Consider the following 9130-nt stretch of genomic DNA (forward strand, 5'->3'; position numbering starts at 1 on the left):
GACCCATTTCTTTGCGATTTTGGGGTGTTTGTTGCTGACGCTCGTTGGGAACCCATACTTTCCCGTGCTTCATTTGTGTTTGAAGAGACTTCTTGGATCCACCTTTTTGTTGTGTGAGTCGATAGTGGTCTTGCTTCAGCCCTTGTACGCTTTTGTTGGGACGGGATTCAGGCTTTGAAAGTTGATACTGTGGTTGTTTTTGGAATCCAAATGAATTCCTGACTTTTTGTGTGCTTGAATCAACTTCTTTGGAGCCCAAAACCTGAGTTGTGAAAGCTTGCAACTTTGTGATATTCTTACCCGTTCGTGCACGCTTTCCTTGTTTTTGTTTTGGGGTTGGATCTTGTGATTTGTCATTGGAGATCTTTTCTTCTTAATCCATATCTGTTTTGGCCGATCTGGCTTTTTTTGGTATCTAGATTTGTTGAGCTTTTTGGCTTTGACTTGTTGTCTCCTATTCTTTTGACCTGTCATGGTTGTTGTTGAAGGTTGGTGGATAGTGATGGCCTGAGTTTGATGATAGGGGATGTCGTAAGATTCATCACTATCGCTACTATCCTCAGCAAGGTTGACTTCTTGTACTTTCCCTTGATTTTTTGGCTGGTAGTGGAAAGTTACTATCTGTTTGCTCGTGGGTGGTAGTTTCTTGGCGGACTTTTCTAGCCCATTGATTAGAGCATTGTTAGCTCGTTGCTCTGGTCGTATTCCTCCTAGCTGAGTCTTTGCATCCTTCTTAGGAGCCATGTATGAGGATGCTTGTGGTGGTTGTGTCTTCACTGAGGACTTTGGAATCCACTTTTGATGCACTTTATTCGTATTGCGATGACATTGATTCCTAGGTCATTGATCTTCTGGAAGCTTGAAGTGTTCTACAGAGTCATAGAACTCGTCGTCTTCTTCATCTTTTGATTCTCCACATTTCTTTGTTTTCTCCTTATTTCGAGAGCTGGTTGATGTCTGGATCTTTTCGTTTTCCTGGATTACACTCACTGCAAAATAAGGAACGACATCATAGCCATTTTCATCACAAAACTTTGTTGTGGGAGCATCCTCCACGGCGCACACGTCCAGAGTAGCCAAGATGTGTTCCCATCCAAAGGCTCTAACTCTTCTTCAGGAAATGGCTCTGGGATATAGTCCATATCCTCTATAACCCGCTCTAGGATACATTCCTCAAGTTTCAAGCTGCCACATTGTGAAGCTCCACACATCCATAGTTCTTTGGGCTTACCTAACGAAGCTGGAAGTTCTGATACTGCTACTGTGGCGGAATCAAACTCCTCAAGCGGTGTTCTCGTCACATCCCTATAGCTATGGTCCCTCAAGTTTATCTTTGTTATGGTTTCCATATGTCTCAGGAATATATGGTCAGAACCCCAATCTTGGACCATTTTCAATTGTCGCATGAATGGTCTTCCCAGAATGATGTCATAGTTGTTCTTCTTGCCAAAGTCAACAACACCAAAAGTGTTCATATTCCATGCCACAAGAAGTAACAAAGTAATTTTTCTAGCAGCCTAGGCCATTTCCCCTTGTGTCCGTCTGCAAGCTGCAGGGTCATTCGTGTGGATATCAAGGCAGGTTTTCCCATTTTTTTCCAAACCTCTTTGGTTGCAATGGCCACACCAGCTCCACTGTCAAGGATTGCCATGGTTTGTACATTATGAATTCATAGGAAGGGGGGTTTTCCATCTTCTCCCGTCGTAATACCTCGCTACCTTGTTTAAAATGGCACTAGCCTAGTATTTAGTTGAGGCATTTCAAGCTCTTTGATGCCTTCCTCGATTTGAGTCATTGGGGTTTTTACACCAAATTTCTCTAGACATTTACCCACATTAGCCCACATGTTTGGTCTTATTCTGAGCAACTCGGCTAACATTATTGTACACTGACTGGGGTAGATAGAATATCTACTAGCCCCTTGAATCGATGGCCTTGTTGGAGACAGAATCTCTGTGATGGGACTGCAACCACATCTGACTTGGGCTCGTACTCTCCCATGTAGGACGGTAGTGTTCTTAGCGAATGGGGGGTGACTATCCATAGATTGTGACAGATCCTTTGTCGCCCAATACGATCGCACGTCTAGATTCATTTGAGATCCAGTCTCAATTTCCTCTATTGGTGGTAGAAACACTCCGCGTTCATCACCAGTCTTGTCTACTCATCTTGTCATCGGCTTCATTGACCTCTCTGACGTGTTTCTACAATTCATCAAGACCATCTATCTCTTTACAATCCTCAGGTATAGCTTTGGTGAAATCCCTCGGAAGAGTTATCTGTGGTTTCAGTACTCTCTTGGTTCTAATGCTGTCTTTGAAGTTTGGTCTGTGCTCATGACTAGAATCTGACTCTTTTTAGTTCCTGGTTTGGGGATATTACTTGTGTAGGCATGACACGGATCACATCCTCAGGTTTTGCAACTAGTGGTTCTAGTAAAGCTTGGGCTGTTTGAATCATTTTTCTGGCACAGTTCAAACCTTTGCTTTTCTAGTTCCGCATGGATAGGTCATCCACCTGTGTTCTTGGGGTTGGGTTTGCTTTTGAGCCTCACATCATAGGCTTTCAAGAGGGCATCTAATGTCTTCATTAACCTTCTCTGCCAACACAGATCCTCCTGAACTAGCACTTCTCGGTTTCTCATCCGTGGATGGTTCTTCTATAGGTTTAGCCATCTGTGTAAGAGAAGGTGCCTCCTTTCCTCATGTTGTTTTATCTTCTCCTCAGCTTCAGTAAGCTTCTCAGCTAGGGATTTTGCTCTCGTTCCCTGCGTGCTTTCATCCTAGTCTTTCTAGCTTTCCAACTATTTCGTTTGCTCTTGGGTTTTCTGACTAGGTGTGTCTGTCTTGGTCCATCATCTATCTTTGGACTCGTGTCACTTTGCGTGTTCTTTGTCTCTGGATTCTCATCATCTTTCTTTTGAGCTTGTGCTCTCGTAACCACTTGAGCATGGTACGACATTTTCATTTTCTGAGCTACTAGGTAGCTGAACAATCCCTAATACATTTGTCGTGATTTTCCTGATTTGGTTTGGTGTTTTCCGGGCAATCGGGGATCAAGTGAGTGATGCCACACTCAAGACAATAGGCATTTACTTCAGTGATCTTCATATGAGGACATTGTTGGACCAAGTGGTTTGTCACGACTTTTGTGACAATCTGTCTCTGGTTGAGGAGATTCTTTTAGCATTTCCTCTTAGCTATAAGCAAGCTTTGACCTAGATAAGCCGCTATTTGCAATGAATCGCAATGTCCTTTCGGCCATTTCATACCTTCTTTCTTCGACTGAAACCCAAGAGGTGGAGGTTGTACCGGCCTCACCACTCCATGTGTTTCTCTCACATTTTGTTGCTCCAAAGGTACCGCCACTTGGTGGGTTGCTATACCACATTGTAGCTGGTACTAGCGTTGGTTTATTTGATGCTTCCATCATTGGCATGTATCTCATGTCTACCTGCATTCTAGCACCTGGCATCGGAGGTTGTTGTCCTAAGACAAGCTGTGGCCTTAAAACTCCTACTGGTCCTGGCGCATTCCCCGTAATGTAACTCTAGGTGGGTGTAGGTGCTTCTGGAATAGGGTGTACATACCTCTCCCTAGCATTTTCCATGCTATATAGAACTCTTTTCCCCTGTATGGTTCGTCCATTTTCTCTCAATTTCACACTACTCAGCTCTCCCGAATCAGACCTTACAAGAGGAATCAACCTCTTAACCAAGTCGTCGATAAGCTTTGTCTTGATAAATAGGTGTCGTTGGCTGGGCAATGGACTCACTTATCTGTGAAACATTGTGCTGGAGAGGATGTGCATCTCCTTGACTCTTTAAGTCCTTTTCTTTGTATGCCTCACATTATCCACTAGATAAAGAGCTTCTTGATCAACTCGTTTAGCGTCATCCTCCTTATCATATGCAGATCCTTCTAAAGGCCCCCATGTCTCATTCCCTGGATATAGGTCAGCATCAGTCGTGCTTGCGTAGGTAATTCCGCTCTCGGACAGAGCTTAACATATCTCTTGAGCCGTAATGATCCTTTGCGTACTGATTCATCCCTCTTCTGTTTGAATCTATGGATTTGCGAGAACCGTGTGGGGAGCAATGCCTTTTGGCGAAAATTCTTCAATAAACTCCTCAACAGCTCATCTAGGGTCTCAAAATCCCATTTTTCCCACCGAGTCGAACCATGTAGCCTGCATCATCTTCTAGAGTCAATCCAAATCCCGCAAACTGTGTCGCAAAAATCTGAAACTTTCTCGTTCTAATCACTCTTCTAAAAGCCGTTACGTGATCTCTCGGATCTTTATCTCCGGAGTATTCTTTTTTTACCCATTTCTGGACTTGGGATGGTCTAACTCGTCAATTGTCTACAAGTCTAACCAGAGACTCTCTCAATCCTTCTCTCGTTATCGCTCTTGAAGGGAATCCTAGTGGCTCTCTTCTTGGAATTCCTATAGGAATTCTCGTGTTTGGTGGAGGCATTTGTGGTCCTTCATTGACCAAATATCCACCTCTTTCTAGTACAGTCTGTGGATTTGTGCTTTCTACAACTCTGTATTCTCGTCCATACTTGTCAACAACTATAGATCTCCATTGACAGTCGACTCCATATGTGTAGACATATAAGAGCTTGTAATCTGTTATCTCTTCTAGGTATGGATCTGAGCACCTATAAAGATTGACCTCATTGTCGTCAATGTATCTATATAGTGCTTCACTCTCATGACCAATCATCCAAACTCTCTCAATAAGATCGATAATTGCAAGTTTGGAAGATCCATTGTGGGAGGATATTCCTCTATCGTAGGGATCTCCAAGCTTGTGTAAGCTGCATTTGAATCTAGGGTAGACATGATTTCTAGGCTTAAGAGCTTTTGCTTGGTTCAAGTAGACTTAGTCCACTGTGTTCATGTTCTTTGGTTAGGGAAAAGTCGAAACTATGTATAAAACCGCAACCGTTTCGTCACATTTCTCGCAAATTGTCTCTTTCAGACACCCCTAACTTGCGGATGAATTTTGAGGCCTCGAACGACGTTTTTTTCAAAGTTGACTTTAGAGCCGCTCTCAGGCTACATTTTGATATAAAAACTTTTCCGATCCGATACCATTTGTGAAAGTTATGGCCAAAACAGTGAAATGCAGTTTAGACTGGTCAAAATGAGTCCAAATTCAATTTTAAAAGAAGATTTGGGATCTCTGTGACACTGTGAACACTCCTATATGGTCAAAATTACAGTTGGACCCTAAAACTGGCCTAGAGACATCCTACGCGTAGGATGTCTATATGCTCAGAATTTAACAAAATTTGGTCCAGAGACTCCCCTTAAGTCGAGCAACACAATGGTATACTCAGAGGTTGATTTGGAGTTAAAAATGGCCTTGAGACATCCTACGCGTAGGATGTCTTTTTGCTCAGAATGACTTGAAATTTTCACACCAGCTTCTCCTTGATGTGCTGATCACAGTGGTGTGCTCATAGGTTGATTTGGAGTCATAAATCAAGTTGGAGACATCCTACGCGTAGGATGTCTAATTGCTCAGATTTTGTCCAAACTTGATCCCAAGATTCTCCTAGTGCTCAGCAACCCAATGGTATACTCAAAATTGAATTTGGATGCCAATAGGTCAAGATTTTAAGCTGCAAGAGCTTCTAGTGCACTCCAAGAGTAGGATGTCTGACAATTCTTGTCTTTGCTTGATAAATAGGCCAAACAAGGTCCAAATTCACTTTTGAAAAAAGTTCTGGAATCCTTAAGACACTTAGAAACTCTCTATATGGCCAAAGTAGAATTTTGACCACTTTATGACCCTGGAGACATCCTACGCGTAGGATGTCTTTTTGCTCTGTTTCAGTTCAAACTTGCACTGTAGCTTCCCCTTGATGTGCTAAGCTCACAGCTATTTTTACTTTTTGATTCTGACACCTATAGGTTGGTCAAATGATCAAGAATTTGTTCCAAAAGCCTGATGTCCGTTCTGATGAATTCACCAGTCAAATCAACTCCAAATTGGACCAAAATTGATTAGGAGGCTTGCCTAAGGCTATACAACACCCTACTATGTCCACAGTTTGAATTTGGTCTCAGAATCATGCCTTAGATATCCTACGCGTAGGATGTCTAACTGCTCAGAATTGCCCCAAATTTGAACCACAGACTCTCCCTAAGGTGTTGATCACTGTGGTATGCTCAGAATTTTGTTTAGAGTCCAAAATCACACAGAAGACATCCTATGCGTAGGATGTCTTTTTGGCCTGTTTGACCTCAGACTTATCCCACAGCTTCCCCTTGATGTCAGTAACCCAGTGGTATGCTTAGATTTTGGTTTGGATTTCAAAAGTCCCAAATTTTAGTTGTTCTTGCCTTTTTTTTTCAGTCAAAAGTGCTAAAGTCCGCTTTGAACCCAATTTTCTCACCCAAATGAGGTGAAACCCCTTTCAGTCACTCAATATATCATTCAAGACATGTTCATGCAGCCATATTATGGTTTTGGTCTCAAAATAATGCTTTGGCACAAATTGGGTAGGATGTCTGGCAATTTCAGTCTATCTGGCCTTATCCTGTCAAGATATGGTCAAATGTCCATTTTCGAGGTGAAAATAGGGTAAAACCTACCTTCTGAACACATTGGTCAACTCAGAATTTCAAAATTTTCAGCAGATCACCCTGTAGACATCCTACGTGTAGGATATCTACTGCTTATTTTTTCATACTGAAGTGTCCCTGATGCTTCCTTATGCTCTCAGCAAGTGCAAGTATGCTTCACTATTGCTAAAACATGCAAAAATCACTCAATTTAAGCCTTTTCTGAAATTTTACGTTTTCTGACTCCGCCTTTTGGCTTTTGGTCAACAAAAATAGGTAAAAACACTCAGTCAATATGTTACTAGGATAAAACCTACCCTCTGAACCCACTGGTGCAGTCAGAATTTTCAAATTTGGTCTCCAGAACCCCCTTGAGACATCCTACGCGTAGGATGTTTATGTTTACAGAATTGCAGGTTTTCTTCACAGAACCCTTGCAAATGCTCTTTTATATGCACAGCATCAGTCAGTCATACAAAAATATCCACAAAAGCTTGTTTAATGCATTTTTACCCTCAAAAGCACACTTTTTCGTGATTTCAAATGCAATCAAGCACTTTAGCAAATAATTCAGTGCTGAATAGCTCTAGATCAGAATTGAATCACTTACCTAAAGCTACTCCTACAAATCATATGGGGTTTTGCATCTATGAGTAGAAAAACGCTTCACTACCACACACGGACTAGTAAACGCTTTTATCACCTCACAAATCACTCGACCACCAACAACTACTCTAATCCACAGATCCTAACTAAACCTATCTAGTAGCAGACCCTCGGCAAGACACACGCTTCCTGGCTATCCACTTGATCGCGGAATATCCTCTTCCGGATCCACTTAAGAAAAACGCTTCTTTAGCCGAAACTAAATCAAGCAACCATCACACAAGTGTTAGTAGGAAACCTACTTAGGCCCTTGTGTCCCCGGCAACAGCGCCAATGTTGGACGGGAGCGACTCACACACCCATGAAGTGCATGCAAACACTACCTAGATCAACAAAATGTCAATCGAGCACACAATGACACGATAGGCACACGGAGGAAATCTCTTAGCCTTGTCAGGCTGAGACCATCCTAACACATACAACACTCTGGAAGGGCCACTAAACCACAATCACGAACCTCACTGCTCTCGAACTACACCACCTAGCCACATACACACTTTACGGAACGTAACTAACTCACCTAATCATGTGCACGATTTGTACGAAACGTAAGGAACAACCATCCCCTCACTAGGATAACACCTGTCCCTAACTCTCAATCCAAAACACCTCACACTCAAAAACTCCATCTGCGAAAAATTGGCATTGTCGCATAGCTCTCCTCGAGCCTACAACAATGGTGCAATCGGATCTCCAATGTGTTGAGCGAGCCGGGTGTAGCGAGAGGATAAAGCTCACGCTCACCCTCTTTCTCTCTCACACACATTAGACGGCAGCGCTAAAATTTTGATTATGATCAAAGTCTCCCCTCTTTTACAAAATGACCTAGGTACCTTATATACTAAGGCTACCTTAGGTTTAACCAAAAATGGGGTTGAAAGGGTCAAATGGGCTTTGTATTTACAATCTGGAAGTGCCATTGCACCCCGGCTTTTGAAACTAGAATAAGTACTCATTACAAATGATGTTTATAGCCATAATCCGCAGCATTTCATAACTCGCAAAAGATAAGACTTTGGTACGAAACTTGAGTTATGTTGTGTTGTTGACCCAGCGGTCAACATTCCCCCCTTCCACGTTCATGTCGTCTCCGACATGACCTAATTGTCGATGGCGATGTGGTATTTGCTGTCGTTTTGGCTTCATCTGTTGCACTGGTTGTAACTTTGTCGAATCACAACAAGAGAGAGAGAGAGAGAGAGAGAGATAAGACTAGGGGGAGAAAGATTAAAGGTATAGGATTGGTGTTGGACGGGAGCGACTCACACACCCATGAAGTGCATGCAAACACTACCTAGATCAACAAAATGTCAATCGAGGACACAGATGACACGATAGGCACACGGAGGAAATCTCTTTAGCTTGTCAGGCTGAGACCATCCTACACATACAACACTCTGGAAGGCCAACTAAACCACAATCAAGAACCTGACTGCTCTCAACTACACCACCTAGCCACATACACACATACGGAAGGTAACTCACCTAATCATGCCAGATTCGTACGAAACTTAACTAACACCATCCCCTCACTAGGATACACCTGTCCCTAAGCTTCTACACTCAAAACCCTCACTCTAAACCCATCTGCGGAAAACGCGTAGGATGACAGAGCAGAATTTTGAAAGTGCTCGAAACTGAAATTTAGCTTATGTCGCCACGATTCTATAGACTACTAGCATGCAGAAAACAGACATCGTTTGATACACTTACGGCCACAAATAGCTCGTAGATACGTCGGCGTGTGCGCTTCGTCTCGCGTGGAATGCTTGGCATTGTCGCGTAGCTCTCCTCGAGCCTACAGCAATGGTGCAATCGGATCTCCAATGTGTTGAGCGAGCCGAGCGTAGCGAGAGGATAAAGCTCACGCTCACTCTCTTTCTCT

The sequence above is a fragment of the Adiantum capillus-veneris genome, chromosome 11 (assembly GCF_014529385.1).
Source record: "Adiantum capillus-veneris isolate H3 chromosome 11, ASM1452938v2, whole genome shotgun sequence".
NCBI classification, from domain to species: domain Eukaryota; kingdom Viridiplantae; phylum Streptophyta; class Polypodiopsida; order Polypodiales; family Pteridaceae; genus Adiantum; species Adiantum capillus-veneris.